We start from the raw sequence: 17,563 nt of genomic DNA, 5'->3' as shown, positions 1-17,563 counted from the left end.
GGTAATTTCACACACTCGATATGGCCCCTTACCAGCATATTTCAATTTCTTCTTTTCATTACGTACCCCGCACATAAGAACTTTATCACCAACCTTGATGTCTTTATCCTTTAAATGGCTATCAAACCACTTCTTTCTCCTATCCTTCTCCACTAGAGCATTTCGCACAGCTAATTGCCTCTCTTCATCTAGCCTTTCCAGGATATATAATCGCTCCACTAAGGGGTTACCATCCCAACCTTCTTGAGAAGCTACTCGAAGACTAGGAATGACAAACTCCCATGGCATAATTGCTTCTTGACCGTACACCATTTTAAACGGTGTGCAATTAATAGCAACTTTATACGCAGTACGATAAGCCCATAAAGCTGATGTAAGCTTTAGGTCCCAATCAGTGCGATGAGCCTCGACTGTCTTTGTCAAAATGGAGATGAGAGTTTTGTTGGTACTCTCAGCTTGGCCATTTGCTTGGGGATAATAGGGTGTAGACTTGTGGTGTGATATCATGAAGTTTGATGTGAGTTCTTTTATTACTTCATTTATAAAATGAGTTCCATTGTCACTCACAAGTTCAAAGGGGCATCCAAAACGTGTGATAATGTTCTCAAAGAGGAACTTAGCTGTTGTTTTGGCATCCGCCTTTCGTGTTGCTTTTGCTTCAGCCCATTTGGTTACATAGTCGGTAGCCACAATGATATATCGTGATTGCGTGTTACGTGCAGCCGGACCAATCGGTCCTACAAAGTCTAAGCCCCACTTTTCAAATGGGTGGGTTACCTTGATGGGATGTAGAGGCATCATATCCCTTCTTTGTGGCTTGTTGAAGCGTTGGCATTCATCACATCCCTTTGCAAAAAGTGATGCATCCTTAAACAGAGTGGGCCACCAATAGCCTGACTGTAAGATCTTTCGGGCAGTCAAGTTTCTTGAAAAGTGACCACCAGCTACGCCCATGTGTGCCTCTTGTAGAATATATAAATACTCATCCTCGCGGGCACAGCGTCTAAGAACATCATCTTTTCCTCTCTTATAGAGAGTTCCGGCCAGTAAGCAATAGGGTTCGCATTCCTTGATTAATTTTCGAGCTATATCTTTTCGCAGTTCTTTGGGTGGAAAACCATTAACTAAGAAGTTAACAATCTTTTCACTCCATTCAGGCATTGTCTCAACAATGAACAAAGGAGTATCAGGCAATTCATCATCAACCCCCGTAGGAGCTTCGCCATTAGGGATACGAGATAAATGATCCGCCATGACGTGTTTCCTCCCAGGCCTCACAACAACGGTGAAGTCAAACTCAAGAAGAATTAACAACCATCGTGTAATTCGACCTGTGGAACACGGATTGTTTACCAAATATAACAATGCTTGATGATCAACATAAAACACAAACTTAGTAGCAAGAAGGTAATAGCGAAATTTCTTTACTGCGTAAATCATAGCTAGACCTTCGCGCTCTGTAGTAGTGTAGTTCATCTCGGCATCATTTAATGGGTGACTTGCAAAGCTAATAGGGTAGTCCAATTTATGTTCTCCTGGTTGAGTTAGAACACACCCAATAACAAAATTTGATGCATCAATATGCACATGAAAAGGTACATTCCAATCGGGTGTTCGCAGGATTGGAGCACTTGTTAGGGCCTTCTTTAATAATTCATAAGATTGATGACATTCTTCCGTCCAGTGAAACTCGATAAGAAGCTTGTACAATGGACGCGCTATCTCGGCAAAGTTTAAAATAAATCTTCGATAATAACCAACATGGCCCATAAATCTTTGAACTCCTTTATAGTTCGTAGGTGGTGGCAAATCGGCAATGGCTTTAATCTTACTCTCATCTGTGGATATCCCGTTCTTGGACACTATATGCCCTAGAATGACTCCATGCTTAACCCAAAATTGGCATTTGAAAGGGTTCAATGAGATGCGATAAAATCTGCACCTTTCAAATATTTTTCGTAGATATAACAAATGCTTCTCCCAAGAAGAATAAACACAAAGGTCGTCTAAGAAGGCTTCACAAAACTCCCTTAGAAATTCTTTAAACGTAGTGTTTATTAATCGTTGGAATGTAGCAGGGGCATTTGTTAAGCCAAAAGCCATAACACGAAATGCAAACACTCCAAACTCTGTGATAAAAGCAGTTTTAGCTTGGTCCTCTAATGCAATTGTGATTTGATTGTAACCAGAGTACCCATCTAAAAATCTATAAGCTTCCTTGCCCGCAACTCTTTCAAGCACATGTTCTGAATATGGCAAGGGATAATGATCTTTCCTAGTGGCTGCATTAACTTTCTTGAGGTCCACGCACAATCTTAGTTTCCCATTCTTTTTTGGCACAATGACTATTGGAGAAACCCATTCTGAGTGCTCAATAGGGTATATGAATCCACATTGGATAAGTTTTTCAATCTCCTCTTGTACAATTTTGGCGTACTTAGGATTCATTGGATAGGGTCGTTGCTGGACGGGTTTAGCACTGTTGATCATGGGAATTGTATGTTGCACCACAGAAGGTGGAACGCCCTTCATGTCATGATATGTCCAAGCAAAGATATCCTTGTATTCCTTGAGGAGCTCCTTAAGTACAGCCTCTTCAGTTTCGGTAAGGTCTTGAGCAATAAAGACTGGTTTAGACTCTTCACCTGGTTCTGCTAATTCTATCTCTTTAACTACCGCTGGACCATCATAGACTCCACTGCTTCCATTGGTAGGTATTCGTTGGGCTTTGGCATACACAACCTTTCGCTCCCCCGTGGTATAAGATTTAAAATGTTCAGGAGCCGTATGTAAGTCAGCAGGCTCTTGTCCTGACGGAAACCTTTCTTTTAGTTCTGCCTCCTTTTGTTGTTGTGCTAACTCTCGGTTTTGACGTCTTCTTATAGTTCGACTCAATTTCGGCTCTGTAACCTCCAATTGAGCGAGGTCAATGGGTCGCGGGCTGCACCACATGACACTCTGGAGATGTTTACCCCAATTGTCTAAAACTAGCTTTCGATGAGCATCACATGCCCCTAGATAGCTAAGCCATTCTGCAGTAGATCTTTCCTTGTTTATCCTAGCTCTCACATTTGCTCGATATCGTCGTCTCTTATATGACCTTTGTTTCTTGTTAAGGTTTTGATTTTGGTAAATGTTTGAACTCGACTCGCTTGATAGGTCTTCGCTTGTATCTTCTTCACTCTCATATAAATTACCATAGATGGTTGTACTAGACCTTGAGTGTTCAGTTTCTATACTTGGCCCACTCGATGTTTCCTCAGGTTCTGAATCCATTTCTCCCTGAGATTCCGTTTCTGATGTGTATTGGCCTGAAGCCTTTGAGGAATCATCGGTTTCACTCTCAGGTAGGTGTGCCTCTTTCTTATCATCGGATGTTACATGCGCTATACCTAACATGTTTACTGGTGCAATGTGTGGTATCTCTTCCCCATCTGGTGTTACCCAGGTTGTTCCTCTAGCTCCCCATGTATCTATAGTTTCCGCTAGGTGTACCCAATCGACATTGTCTGACTCAGCCATTCCGGGTAGGATATCCATATAAGGAGAGTTCTCCCCAATATCCGTGTCTTCGTTACACGTGTAACAATACTGTAATGGAGCTGAGTGAATTGTTGTGTCTGATCGATTATCAATGATGAATTTATTTCCTAGAGGATGCGTTCGACCACTTAAAAGATCAACTCGAATGACAGAGTCTTGGAACTGTAAGTAGACGTGGTTTTTGGACCAGTCATGCACCATTTTTGCTTCCCTCATGAATGGACGCCCTAAGATCATCTCAAATGACATAGGATGCTTGGAAAAATCCACAACAATGAAAGTTTGCCTTACCTTGTGTCCCAAGACTTTGATCCTGAGATCCTTAAGCATTCCAATAGGCGTAACAATAGATCCATTAGCCATTTTTACCACTACGCTTGTGGCTTCAAGGTGAGGTCGCCCCATAGACTCCCAACAACTCTTTGTCACCATGCTGACTCCCGCACCACCATCAAGGACCCCCTTTACAGTTAATCCTTTAGTAGCGATTGGTAGAGTAGCATTAGATTCATCACCTTCAAAGTATTGCCCCAACTTGTTAACGGGTACTTCAATTACAGATTCATGTCCCGCTAGGTCAAATGGTGGTGCTAAATGTTCCTCATCATTCATTACCGAGTTAGGTTTGTTCATATGTGCAAACTGTGGTAATCCGGCCTGTAATTCTCCATTGAGGAAGGCTCGAAGAGCTGAGACTAACTCGGGGTCTTTATATAGTTTGGACATGATGGTGGTTCTAACTTCTGAAGACATAAAATCCATCAATTTGGCAACATTTAATGGCATCTTGTGGGACGTAGGACCCTGACAAGAGAATGGTGAAGATGGAATCTCCACTTCCTCAAGGGGGTCGGGTATTCCCTCACCAAACATTCTCTCTAGTAGGAAAGGTGTGTGTCCACTTTCAGATGTCCTACCCTCACTCTCTTCCCGAATGATACTGGGTATAGCTAACGGCCTGTAGTTCTTGTGAGGTTGAACTTGTGTGGGGAACACTGTGTCCGACATCTGGATATGTTTGGGTTCAGGTTCTAATGTTCGTTGAGTTTCTTCCACCAAACCCCTCAGTTGTTGGACTCGTTCAATTTCCACTGTTGGGTTTCGATAGGTTCCAATCTTTCTCTTGCAATCCTCATTTTTCTTCTCTCGTGGCTTATCTTGGGGGTTCGCAACTGGGTGGTTTAACTTTGAATACTCTTTTGATGCTCGTCGTAATTCCCTCTCGTGATCCTCCTCACTGGCTTTTTCCTTTGTAGTAATAGTTTTGGTCTCCGTGGTCTCTATCGAATCTGAGTCATCCTCAAGGTCATTCATATACACGGGATCCTCTCCTGTCCCTATGTTAGTCTTTGAACTAGGTTTTGAGCTAGAAGCATTAAGGGATTTCTTTCTTCGTGTTTTCTTCTTTCTCGCTCGGCCAATGGATGCAGCATCTCTCTCTTCGAGGATGTAATTTTGCTTTTGGAGCATCGACTGTGTGAGTGCATTCACTGGTGCTGTGTTTATAGTTGGTGGTGTCCCATCAACAATCTCTATTATGTTCAATGGTGTGATTTTCGATGCGTTTGGATTGTTAGGACACTGTGCGATCAAATGATCTATGCCACAACGATTACAAGTGAGTATTGGCATTGCCAATGCACTCCCTTGACTTGTTTGCATTAGTGCGTCATTCTTTTGCATTCTAATGGGGCACTCAACTACTCGATGTGGTCCACCACATTCGTAGCACTGAAGAGGTGGTCTCTTGGTAAAACTATTAATGTTTTGGCCTCTTGCTGCTAGCGCAGTAGCGTGATATACCGGTTTGATTTGTCCCCAATGGTCTTCCATATAGTACATGGGGCACTCCTCAAGCATGTCGACTCCATAGGTGATACTAGAGTCTATGTCCTCTTCGCAATCTACATAAGTATTAGATGACTCGCAACCTATTTGGTTCATAGGTGTAACTCTTGGATGAGGGGGTTGCGGTCCTAGCACTGGAGGTGGCAACGGTGTGGTTTGGACCACATTTTGGGTTCTAGGTACCATGTGTTGTAATGGCAACTGTTGCTCCATGGGTGGGGTAGGCATCAATGCAGGAACTCGAGGTGAGTCTGCCCAAGCTATAGGCGGTCTATTTTCCATGATACGTTTAAGCATTAGGCAATCCTTCGCTTGATGGCCATACCTACCACACGCGTTACAAGTCCCGTTAAACTTTACTCTGAAAGTAGGGCATTCACTCGTAGTATGTGGGCCCAAGCAAATTGAGCACCATTGTTGCTCCCTTCTTGGATACATATATGAGTGTTTTGTGGAGCACGATTACCCCTAAGGCTTTCTTGGATGGCCTTTGTGAGATCTGCCAAAGTCATCTCAGATATCGTTTGCTCTTTCACGATTGGCTTTATCTTCATTGGCTCATGCCCTGATGCTTGCGAGCTACTAGACTTCGGCTCGGCAGACACTCTTTCTCCTGCAATCATTAAATTATCCTCCAATTGGATTGCATTCATGGTGACTGCTTCCCAAGTAGTGATACCTCTAATGACTAGGCCATTATAGATACTTTCATGTCGTAGTCCCCTAATGAATCTATCGAGCAATTGGTTGTTGTTGAATCGCTCGTTTGGATTGCATCGAGAATTCAAATTATTTAGGCGACTAATGAAGTCTCTCACGGATTCACCTTCTTCTTGTTGGGCTTTCTGGAGCTGAGAGGCTACACCCCAAAGTACTCCCTCTCGTATGTATTCTTTTAAGAACAGTCTCCTAAGAGTAGAGTAGATCGTTTTCTCTTCTACTCTTAAGGTTCTATACCAATCTCAAGCCTTTCCGCTTAGGGTCAAACTCAAAGCCTTACACTTATGTAGCTCATTGTGCTCTTCCAAGGAATCGCACACATGTTCAAAGACTTCCATATGCTTTCTAGCATCTCCGTCTCCACTGAATTTCTGTGTGAGCTTAGCTACTTGAACTGCCTTGCTCCTAGGCTCTCTATCAGGTGCACTACACATGTTTTTCGCAATAGAGCGACCGATAGTTTGAGCAAATGCTGCCAAATCTCCTATTTGAGCAGGTATAATGGGTGTATGTGCTCCTGGAACCACATGTGAGATGGGAGTTGGCCTTGGCCTTGGCATACGCGTGGCTCTTGGGTCCCAAATTTCGTATGGTGGTGTACCAGACGGTGGTCCAAAGTTTACAGGCGTGGCCCTAGGCATAGGGGGTGCCTGATATGGCATGTTATTATTAAATGGCATGGCTCCACTTGTATAAGAGCTTGGATAATTCCATTGTGGATTGTAAGCTCTTGGAATAATCGGAGGTGTAGGAGCTACATGAGGCTGAGGTACGATAGGTGCACATGATTGATACATACATGTAGGTATAGTTGGGGGCACTGTGCTACTAGGCATCGGCGCAGTATTAACAAATGAACTCCATGGTGTACTTCTTGTCATGCTCACCACTGGGATATGCATGGTAGCCGTAGTGTCATTAAGAGAAAGATGAGCTAGATCTGGGAAGGTAAAGCTGCCACTTGTGGGCTCATATTGTACTGAGGCTCCTGGCGAAACAACATATGGAGGATCAATGGGGCTCACTGAGGGAGTCTCCATTTGTGATAGGGTTGGTTGGTTGGCCTTTCCCGTATCCAAGAATCTCATTAGGCCTGTTGAAGGCATGTTGATCCCTGTGTTCTGTCTTTCTAACTCGACAATCCTATGGAGGACATCACAGACTTTCTGTTGTTGCTCATCTATGCTAGTAGCACCCGATGTGGATTGTAGAACATCTAACCAACCCACATGATAGGTGTGTCCTGTGTACCGATCAATTAAAGCTTCTGCTTGTAGGTCATACTCCCAATTTTCGTTTAGGAATATCCCATCTAGGCCTGGCGTGCTGGAGGTTTCCCTTGAAGTGGAAGCATTATTGCTCCCCATAGCTTGCCCCTCCGTGACTGCTACCTTGGGAGCACTCGGTTGCTCGGCTAGCATGATTGTTGTCATAGGACCCTTTGCTTTCAGGGTTCGACTTTGTTCTAGCCTTCGTAGGTTCTCAATTTCCCTCTCCCTTGTTGCTTGCATATAGCGTTCGATCTCTTGTACTTCGGCAAGACTCCTACCATCGGGTAGTAAAACCTCAGAGGGAGATAGTCCTAAAGGATCAGGAGATGCAGTGGATGGAACATTCACATGCACACTCTCAAGAAGCATAGGGTCCATTTTAGGCATGAATGACGAATTTACTTCCCCACTCCCTTCATTTATTTCATTAACCGCATGTTCGGAGCGAGTAGCTCTACTAAGGGTCTCTTTTAAGCGGCTAAACACGCTGGACCCGGGCCGTGGGCCCATGGCATGCATGTCTTGACTTGAACTATCAGGGTTTGGTGTAGGATACCCCTCCATGACTTCGTAGTCAGAGGAAGAATCACTAGACGCGATATGAGGATCTTGGGTCGCGCTACCTTGAGTCCCGGCCGAAGGTCCAGAACCTAGGGTGGAGGAATAATGGGTGCCCGCGTAAATGGAGGCACTACCAATATGCTCGTGCTCTAACACTCGTCCAGAGCGTAGGTTCATATGACTTGGATCCCCTAGAAGTGTCAGTGAGGGCCCGTGAAGGCTGCTCACCTAGTAATTTTGGGTGTTTTGCAACCCAAGTCTTTTCTTATTTTTTGATTTTTTGGTCCTTTTTTTCTGACCCATCTATAGAATAGAACATATGATAGTTCAAAACGAGCGTCTCGGTCAGAGGGACGTGCCGTGCTTTACAGCCCTCCGTTTGGTCACTTTATGCCCTCGGAATCCCTAAAACCGTCAATTTCTAGTAGGGAACTAGGCCCGAATTAGAAAGTCTAAGGGTGCAAGTGGGAAGAGAAGGGAGGAGAGTGGAGGACTTGCCCCACATGCTCTCATTCCCTCTTGAGGGGGTAGGACTGAGGCCTGGGCTTGGGGAAACGATCCCGATCAAAATTTTAGTGTAGCCCCCCAGTCACTCACGCTTAAATATTTCCGGTTTTTTTTTTTTTTTTTTTTACGACGACCGCGCGCGGTTTTGGTGACCCTTTCTTGGCTCACTACCTTGTCTACTTACTAACAGTGCTGCTAACCACTAACTAATCTACTAACTTATCTGTTAACTGCTTACTGACAGTGAGCTAACTGTCCACCTACTTCCTCTCTCACTACCTTGCTGTGCAAACACTGTGTGCAGCCAAACCCTGACAGAAAACTGTGTACAGACTGTGTGCAAATAGAAATTGCTAACTGCCTACCTGCTTATTCATTCACTGCAAACAAGCTAACGACTACTAATTTTGCAAAGACTGTGTGTAAACAGAAAACACAACATTATGCAGACATCACAGAACTTGCAGACAACACAGAAATTAATAACTTACAGAAAAACAACTCATTCCTCTTCCTCTTCCTCTTCTTTCCTACTACAAACAACTCATAGGAGAAGCACAAAGTGCCTCTTGGGCTTAGTGCAGGGCGATTCCCCGGCAGCGGCGCCAAAAATGTGCGCTCCTTGCCGCACTGTCGAAGCAAGGGACTTGCCGATACACCGTGTGCGAGCCACAAATGGCTCCAAGCACACAACAAGACTAATCTAGCAAGCTCAAAAGAGGGCAATGGTGTGTCACTCACCGCTCTATGCTCCTGCCGTGGAGGATTCCTCGCCGCAAAGAAGAAGGAGACGCCACTACGTCGCGCTCAACCGCTTCACCGCCGTCGTGCCGCCGCAATGCTCGATCGCACTCTCTCTCTCTCTCTCACACACACACACACATACACACACACAAGGAGGTGAAGAAGAAGGAGATGGAGATGGAGATGGAGCAAGAGCACTCTTCTATTGCACAAATGAGAGAATAAGTGAATTTTAGGTTTAGTTGGCTTTTATATGAGCTCACCCCATCACACTTGGGCGCCCATGCTTGGCTAACTAATCCCTTGAATGTCCCAGTTAGAGTGCGCCTCTCATCGGCGATCACTCTTACCCCTTTCCTATTGGTCCGACAAGCCCGGTACTTGACTCTACCAAATACATAATACACGTCCGTCGTAGGTGATGGGGTGTCCGTGAACCGTGAGGGTTAACAGATACTGTCTTGGTTTTGCTGCTTCATCATATCTAAGTGCATCTTTACTGGGCAATTGGGTATTAGATGATTAATGCCACATCCGTAGCAATGCACATCTATTCCTATTTGTTCTATACCAGGTCGAGGTATCTGTTCATAATATTGTTGGTATTCGTTGCCCATAGTATCTTAAATCAAATATGTCATCAGCATGACATGTAGATACTTGAAAACCAACACTGACGCTGGCTTTGACTGATTTCCCTTATCTTTTCCGGATGTGGCATTCTCAAGAAGCTTGTAATAGCTTCCATTATAACCCTAGTAGATGGTCGTTTCATCCCCTTCTTCAGTGACCAACTTTAATTCCATGTCTGTTATGAACATGTGATCCTTTATCTGTGGCTTCTGCATAGTCTCAGGACTCTGTTGTCTCTTCGATCCTGTATTTGGCTTCTGTTGTCTGTTGATTTGTAAGAGAGTATTGTGACTCTCTTTTGTTGTTTGCAGTTGATAGGGTTGTTCTGATTGTAGTAAGTGAGGTGGAGTTTGGACTCCCCCCATCCGAGAGTGTTCCCTATCTGTAAGAGTCATCTTTCTTATGCCAGATGTGGATATTCTAGCTTTGTCATCTAGCTCAGCTGATTGAGCTAGGTATTTGTGAAGTCGTGCTAACTCAATAGCTGATATTTCCATTGATTGTACGTATGTTTGTGTTGGTACATTTTGTGGTGCATGTGTAGTGTTCGGCACCTGTGAATGTTGTGTTGTGGCACTCATCTGTGTAATGAAAGGAGTTGAATTGTGCTCATACAAATTCAAAGTCTGATCATGTGTCAGTGGAAGCCCAGAGCTTTTAAAGTGCACTTCCCTATCTTCTAGTGATTGGCTTTGTGCAATAGTGGCAGTGTGACCAATATTTACCTGTTTAGAGATCATTTCATCATGTGTACGTTGCTCAATTTGGTCTTGTGGAGTTGAAGGTGACAAGATGAAAGCTGCAGCTCTTTCCAAGAATTTATCTGCAATAAGATCTAATTCATAGCATCTTCCATCTATATCATAGCTCTTGTCCTCAATGCGCGTTGCCATAGTGTCCTAGGTACCGACTCGCTAAATGTCCTTACCCGCGTGACTTGAACCCATCTTTGTCCATCAGAATCTACATAAATTGGATCTTTCCATCTTGTTTCGTGGATCCAATGAAGGGCTATTGATTCAAGTTGCTTGTTGACTTCTAAAGTGGTTGAGGGAAACTGTCGTTTACACATAGCTTCAAGGAATTCCTTTCTGCTGACTGTGTCTTCATTTTTTGGCAGATTGATTATAGTAGTCCCCGTCTCTTGAGTGATTTCTCTGTTTTGAACTACCATTGTATCTGCATTGGACGCTAAAGGTAAGCTCATTACCAAGCGGTAAGTATTACCACTTGTCGACATGTATTTGTATCCCAATTTTGAACCATCTTCATGAGCTATGAAGCATTGATCTGGCTCTTCCGTCGCTTGCTGAGGTGTTTCTGCTTTGTACCATCTACCCTCCATATCTCTATAGAGACTGCTACCGTTTTTGTCCTTGTGATTTGAGTTTATCAGGTGCACAGTGACTCTACGACTGCTAACCTCTGGAAGGTCTTGCCTATGCAATTTTATTATGTCCCACTCACTACCTGGTTTGAGCTTCATGTACACCGATCCTAAACAATCTTCCATTAGGTTCTTTTGTGAATTAGCCATGTTGGTAGCTTCGCCTACTTCCACAACCTGTATTGTCGGGCTTTTCAGAGCATTTTGCTTGCACTTTAGATAGCGATTGTCTACATCATCCATGTAGCATGGAAAGTCTTTGAAATGACCTATTAACTCCAACCTGATGCCAACCGATTTGACTGTTATTAATGAGCTTGAAGCTGCATCATAATTGCTTTGATTTGCCGATGTTGCCATTGACTGTGGCTGTTGCATCTGCTGCTCCATGTTTCTTTCAACCCTGTTACTGACCTGCTAAGCACTTGTATTTCCTTTTTCTAGCCTCTCCCACAAGTGACCAGTGGTTTTCCTAATTCAAAGCTCTCTGCTAGGCTTAGCTGTGATCTCGACGATCTGATTTACCTGTATAATTGTAGCACTAGTTGGCAAGATACTTACCACTGTACTGCAACGACTGCATCCTTCATAGAAATTCTTGGTTCGAGCTAACCTGTGTTTACTTTAGCACACAATCTGCAAAAGTCTATTTAGCAGGATTGCCGTTTTTCAATGAACACAAAATTCTTGGTGTACCCTTGACAGTCACACTTGTGCCTTGAGCTCTCACTTTTAGCTGAATTAGATTGAAGCTAGCACAAAAGGATTTATGCACTACTTGCACTGATTTGCTAGCTAATGGTTGATTCAGAAACTTTCAGAAACTTGCGACTCTTATGACAAGTCGAGGTTCCTTGTGCACGGTCTCACCGCTACCAAATTCGTTTATGGATTCGCAATTTTATACTAGGCCTTGGTTTGATTTTACACCTTCACGCGGGTGACCAGTGGTTTAATCTATAATTTCAATCTGCTAGTATTAGCAGCCCTTAATGATCAATTAGAAGGCCTAAAGACCAAATCCGATTCCAATTTTCAGCTTTTCGATGATGAATAGCTCACATGCACTCGTGTCAGCTCTAGGTCAACTTAAGCGGTCAAATTCAGTGCCTGGGTTGAGTCTAAGCGGTGGCCTAACTACCAATTTCTATCGTGTACTTTGATTTTACTCTGCTCAGAGGCTTGCAAGTGTGTTCACTTATGAATGCCACTTAGATCTGGACTGAGGGATCTAGAAGTCGAGACCAAGTCTAGAACTAGATACGGCTAATGATTTCGTCAATAAATAACTCGCTAGGCCTTCTTGTAGGCACTCAATTTCTTAGGTATCAATGTCTCAAATGGTGCTCACTAGTCGATGCAATGGATGTAATAGGTTTCTCTCGTGTACAATGTGCACGCAGTGTACTATACAACAAGCAATGTGATCCAAATGCACGGAAATCCAAGCCCAGAGTATATCCCATAAGCACAACTTTCCAATCCTATGCCCTTGTCCCGGCCTAGATGAGAGATTTTATAGAGTCGAAGCTCTCAATGCAATATGTATAATCGGTGCTGCCAAAAATGCTCCTGTAAGTGGCCAAAAATATGCACACTAAGTGCATCAATAATGGTCCTTAATGCTTGTTGAAGTAGCCCTGAACGGAAAGGAAGAGGCTGTCTATTGCTGACTCTCTATCACAGTGTATATTCCAAGATCTTTACACCTGCTATACAGTGCTCGCAAAGAATCTAGTGATATGCAATGAATTGCCTGGAGCAAATTAACGGTGCAAGGTAGGGTCAACAAGGCCATGGGTGGGCAAGCAGCGTGTTGGCTGGGTTGGGGCACTAAGGCGTGTGACTAGGCGGGATACAGGGAAGCGGTGTGTGTGTGTGTGTGTGTGTGTGTGTGTGTGTGTGTGTGTTTATGTGAGTTGTTGGCGTCTCAAAAACGACAAGGCAGCGTGTGTTTATGTGCGCTACAAGCCAAGTGCAGGGCTCGACTGAGCCGTCAAAAATCTGCCAACGCTGCAGGGCTGCGCGAACGTGATTGTGCGAGGCCGGCGTCGGCAGCCAAGGCGGGATCAGGGAAATGGGGTCGCGAGCTGTGGGGCCTGGTTGCACCGAGATTGTGCGCGCCACTGATTGTGCGGCTGATTGTGCGCGCCACTGTCGGGCTAACTGAGTGTGTGTGTGTCTGGGTGTTCCAGCGCTGACTGCAGGCCAACTGAGTGTGTGCCAGTGCGACTTCACGCAAAAAAGCTGCAACGGGTATGTGTGTGGTGTTTAATGCACACTGATTTAGGTTGGGCCGGAAGCGTGTGTGTGTGTGTGTGGCGAATACAAAGGCTATGGCTCAGCGCGTAGGATAACTCGTCAGGGAGCAAAAGCCTAGGAGTACTCGGGCGTAGGATGTCAAGTCAGGCAACATTCGTGTAGGATGACCAGCCGGGGTGTAAAGACGTAGGACAACAAAAATATAAACACAAATAAATAAATAAATACACAAATATAAATTTAAAAAATAAAAAAAAATCAAATCTTATCAAACAAAAAACCTAAAAATGTAAAAAAATTTAAACTAGCATGCAAAAACACTCAAAAACAAAAAAACAAATTGCCCCAACACTCCACAATTCACTCGAATTAGGCAATTTATCAGTTTTTTGAGCATAATTAGCACATTTGAGTAAAAATTAGCAAAAATTGCCAAAAATTACCAAAAAATATCAGAAAATTCTCAAAAATTCTAGATCAGCCCACTGACCTACACATTCGCAATCAAGCAATCAAAACACCGAAATTGATCACTTACTTAATCAAAATCGCACAAAACATCATTCTTTAAGCACACAAATCGTCTCAATACTGCGCTTAAATGAACACAAAAATCACCCTTTCTTGCACGATGACTAATCGCACTCAAAACAACATTTTTCATCAATTAAACATCAATTAGAGCATCCAAATCTCAAATTTAATCAATCATTAACACGCTTTCTGCATCAAATCATGCACATAAGCATACATAATCAAATTTGACAGAATTTCGACAGCATTTCGGCGTCACAATGGAATTAGAAAAATATAACCAGAACTCATTGACAACCATAAGCAATCACATGCTTCTCATAAGCAAATTGGACTCCAAAACAACCCCAAATTGCCCCAAATTAGGCACTTTCGCCTACACACAAGCGGGCATGAACCGCACCTAGTTTTGTATTTTATGAATGCACATGGTTCATGAACCAAACCTGCACATAAAAAAATAGCATTAATTTCAGCACCTTAATTAGCCACAAACTCAGCGATTAAGCACTTGATTAGTGCCCAACACACTAGTGTGTGTGTGTGTGTGTGTGTGTGTGTGTGTGTGTGTGTGTGTGGATCCCATAAAATCACCTACACACAACCAACAAAAATATCAATGTGTAGCATCGTTTAGCATGAATGTAAACATATAATCATCATGGACATGCATCAAATAACCAATCCAAATCAGCACTTTGCAAAATGCCCAAAAAATTAGTGAATGTAATTAGTGAAAATTAGTGATTAATAGGTGATTTCGGCTACGATTTGCGCACAAATGGAGTAGGATATGAGTGTGTGGATCACATAGGCATGTTGTCCATACACCCAACTCATTTTCTACTTGTGTGTAGCACAAAAAACAATTATCAATCAACAGGAAATTATCATCAAAGTTAGGGAAAATAAGTGAAAATTAGTGAATTTGATGGTCAATATTAGTGATCAAAATCAAGAACTAATGATGTGTGTGGGTTGTTTTGTGATGTTCTAAGCATAATCAATGCTAACCCAAGCACTAATCACACTAAAAACCACTCAATTAATCAACACACCTAATCTAAAAACTAACAAAATTAACGAAAAATTAGGGAAATTAGTGTCTCCTAATCACACCAATGGCACCTCTAGCTTAGGCAATCGCTCCCCGGCAACGACGCCAATGTTGGAACGTCATCCTAGCATATGGAGGACATCAACATAATGTCAATCCGAGGAGTAGGATCCGGCTAGGTCATGGAAACACACAAGTGGCTTGTGCGTGCCAAATGGAGGATTAGAAGGTGAAACCTACACACAAAGAAAGCTACGGAGCGGGTATGATGTTGCTACGAGAAATGAGCACACTACTTACTCTACCATTCGGCCTAATCTCTCACACACAAGCTTAATCACGCACTACTCTCTAATCAATCAGTAATCCGACTCTAATCAAGCACACAATGAGCATAGAATAGCATAGAATGACCACACCGGGCACCAACACTCTACACAAGCCTACACACACTTAGTAGCATGCTTAAACAAGAGGAAAATATGAAAAAAAGAGAGAGATTAATCAACAAATCAGCCACTAATCTTTGATTAATCAAGCATTGATTACACCATGAGCAAATGAGAGAGAAGAGGTTAGAGTTTAGCTATTGGCATGAGGCCGAATCGTCCATGCACGCGTGCAGAAAGCTCAGGAACTCCATAGCCATCCCCTTCTTCACAAAGCTTATCTCAAGTGAGTAAGAGTCCCCTTTCACATTGTGTGTTTTGAGTTATATACCCTCTAGGCTTTTTAGAAGTGGTCGGGCACTCAAATGGCCAAACTCACTTAATTTGCTATCTGCACTGCCCAGGATCTAAATATAGCTCAATGTTTACAACTTGGAACTCTTGATGAGCCCAAAACATAATTACAACCCGCATTTGCGGTCATTTGATGGAAAATCCTAAAACTTAAGTGGTCGTCAATTGTGACCGTAACTCCATAGATAGTCATCAATTCCAACTCTTCTCTACATCTGCTGCTTGTATTTGCTTCATCTTCATCTTTAATTTGCATCCGCATCATCTGGCCTCATTAGCATTTACTAATAATAGTAAATAGCATCTTTGACTGGTCCGTTTGGCCATTGTTGACTTAGCCGCCAAACAGCTATTTCCTCTGTCATTACAATAACTTTAGGATCCTTAGTTGCATAACTCATCATGGATCTTGACTCGTGTTGATCTTAATAGATCTATGATACTTTCTAGTAAAATATGCATCTTTGGTGGTGACTTTGGCCATCAACTTGATGATGCCTTTGGTGAGTGCCTTGGATAAACTACTAAATTGGCTTTAGAACCGTTTTTTTGTTGCAATGGATAGCTTGTTAGGGTTTTTCCCTTCCTTCTATTACTCTAGAGCAGAATGTCTAGTTATCTACTATTTGGGTGGTAGTAGATATTGGAGATGGAGATGGAGATAGATGAATTATGAGAGATAGCGAGAAATAAGATAACTCTGGGATTAGAGAAAGAGAGAGCGGAGAGAACTGTAAGAGAGAGAAAAAGGTTGAGATTGAGGTAGAGAGTGTTTGGATGAATAGAGAATAAGGGGAGCTTTTGGCAGACAAGAGAAGGGGAGTATTAGAGGTAGAGTAAGACTAAGAGAGAGAAAGAAAAGAATGCAGAGTTAGAGAGATAGGTAGGTGGCGAGTGAGCTTGCAAGATAAGATAGAAACAAGGTATGAAATGAAGAGTTCTATAAATATCATATTAGAGAGAAAGGGAGATAAAAGGGATAACAGAGAGAGTGTGTCATTTGCCTATAAATATAAGATAGTGGGTAGACTAAAATATAGCTTGATATCTAGCTACTTGGACTGAATTTTTGAGCAATGGCTTCCTCTTCAACGTGCAAGGTGAGATTGTTCTTGAATACTACTAGCGGTGTCCTATGATGATTGATTGCACAACAAGATTCCCCATGGTGAACCCTATGGATTACGGTGGTTGTGGGGACAGCGAGATGTTTACCATCATTTCCACTCCAGATGGGGATATCCAAGCATAGATGAAAGATGGTGTGACAATAGGTCATCAGTTTCAATTCCTTTTGAATTCAGTCTTGTCTACAAGGTTTCTGTTGGTCACAGACAATTGAGTGGATAAGTCACCAAAGCCAAATGTGACGATAGTTGAGTTGTCGGATAGCTCCATTGAGGAAGAAGAGATTGCGGTTGAAAGATTTAACCAGCATCAAAAAAGGATATTTTTTGTTTGTTATCAATCAGAGCTAGATGGTTCAATAGAGGAAGAAAAAGAACACATAAATAAGTCTACGTCGGTGGACCAAATAGAAAAAGTTGAGAGTACGATGAAGTACATTGCTTTAAATAGCCACAAGTATCCCAACTTGAGTCGGATGATTTCTAGATGTTCAATTAAGAGGCACGTTGATGAAGTTTCGAAAGTGTATAATTCAGATTGTGTCTATGAGCTGGAGGCCATGCCAGATGGTGTCCCAAAAATGTTAGAAATGGAACAAAAGTATGATGGTCTTTGCTGGGTAAAG

The 17,563-nt window shown here is 42.9% G+C and overlaps 1 pseudogene; it reads right to left on the bottom strand.

Annotated features, from left to right (window-relative positions):
• Positions 1 to 10,586: 10,586 nt before the first annotated feature.
• Positions 10,587 to 11,172, bottom strand: LOC147424908 (uncharacterized; annotated as a pseudogene).
• Between the last annotated feature and the right edge of the window lie 6,391 nt (positions 11,173 to 17,563).

This window comes from Adiantum capillus-veneris, chromosome 25, assembly GCF_014529385.1.
Source record: "Adiantum capillus-veneris isolate H3 chromosome 25, ASM1452938v2, whole genome shotgun sequence".
NCBI classification, from domain to species: Eukaryota; Viridiplantae; Streptophyta; class Polypodiopsida; order Polypodiales; family Pteridaceae; genus Adiantum; species Adiantum capillus-veneris.
Note: the sequence above shows the minus strand (reverse complement) of the source record. Positions and strands in the feature narration are given on the sequence as shown.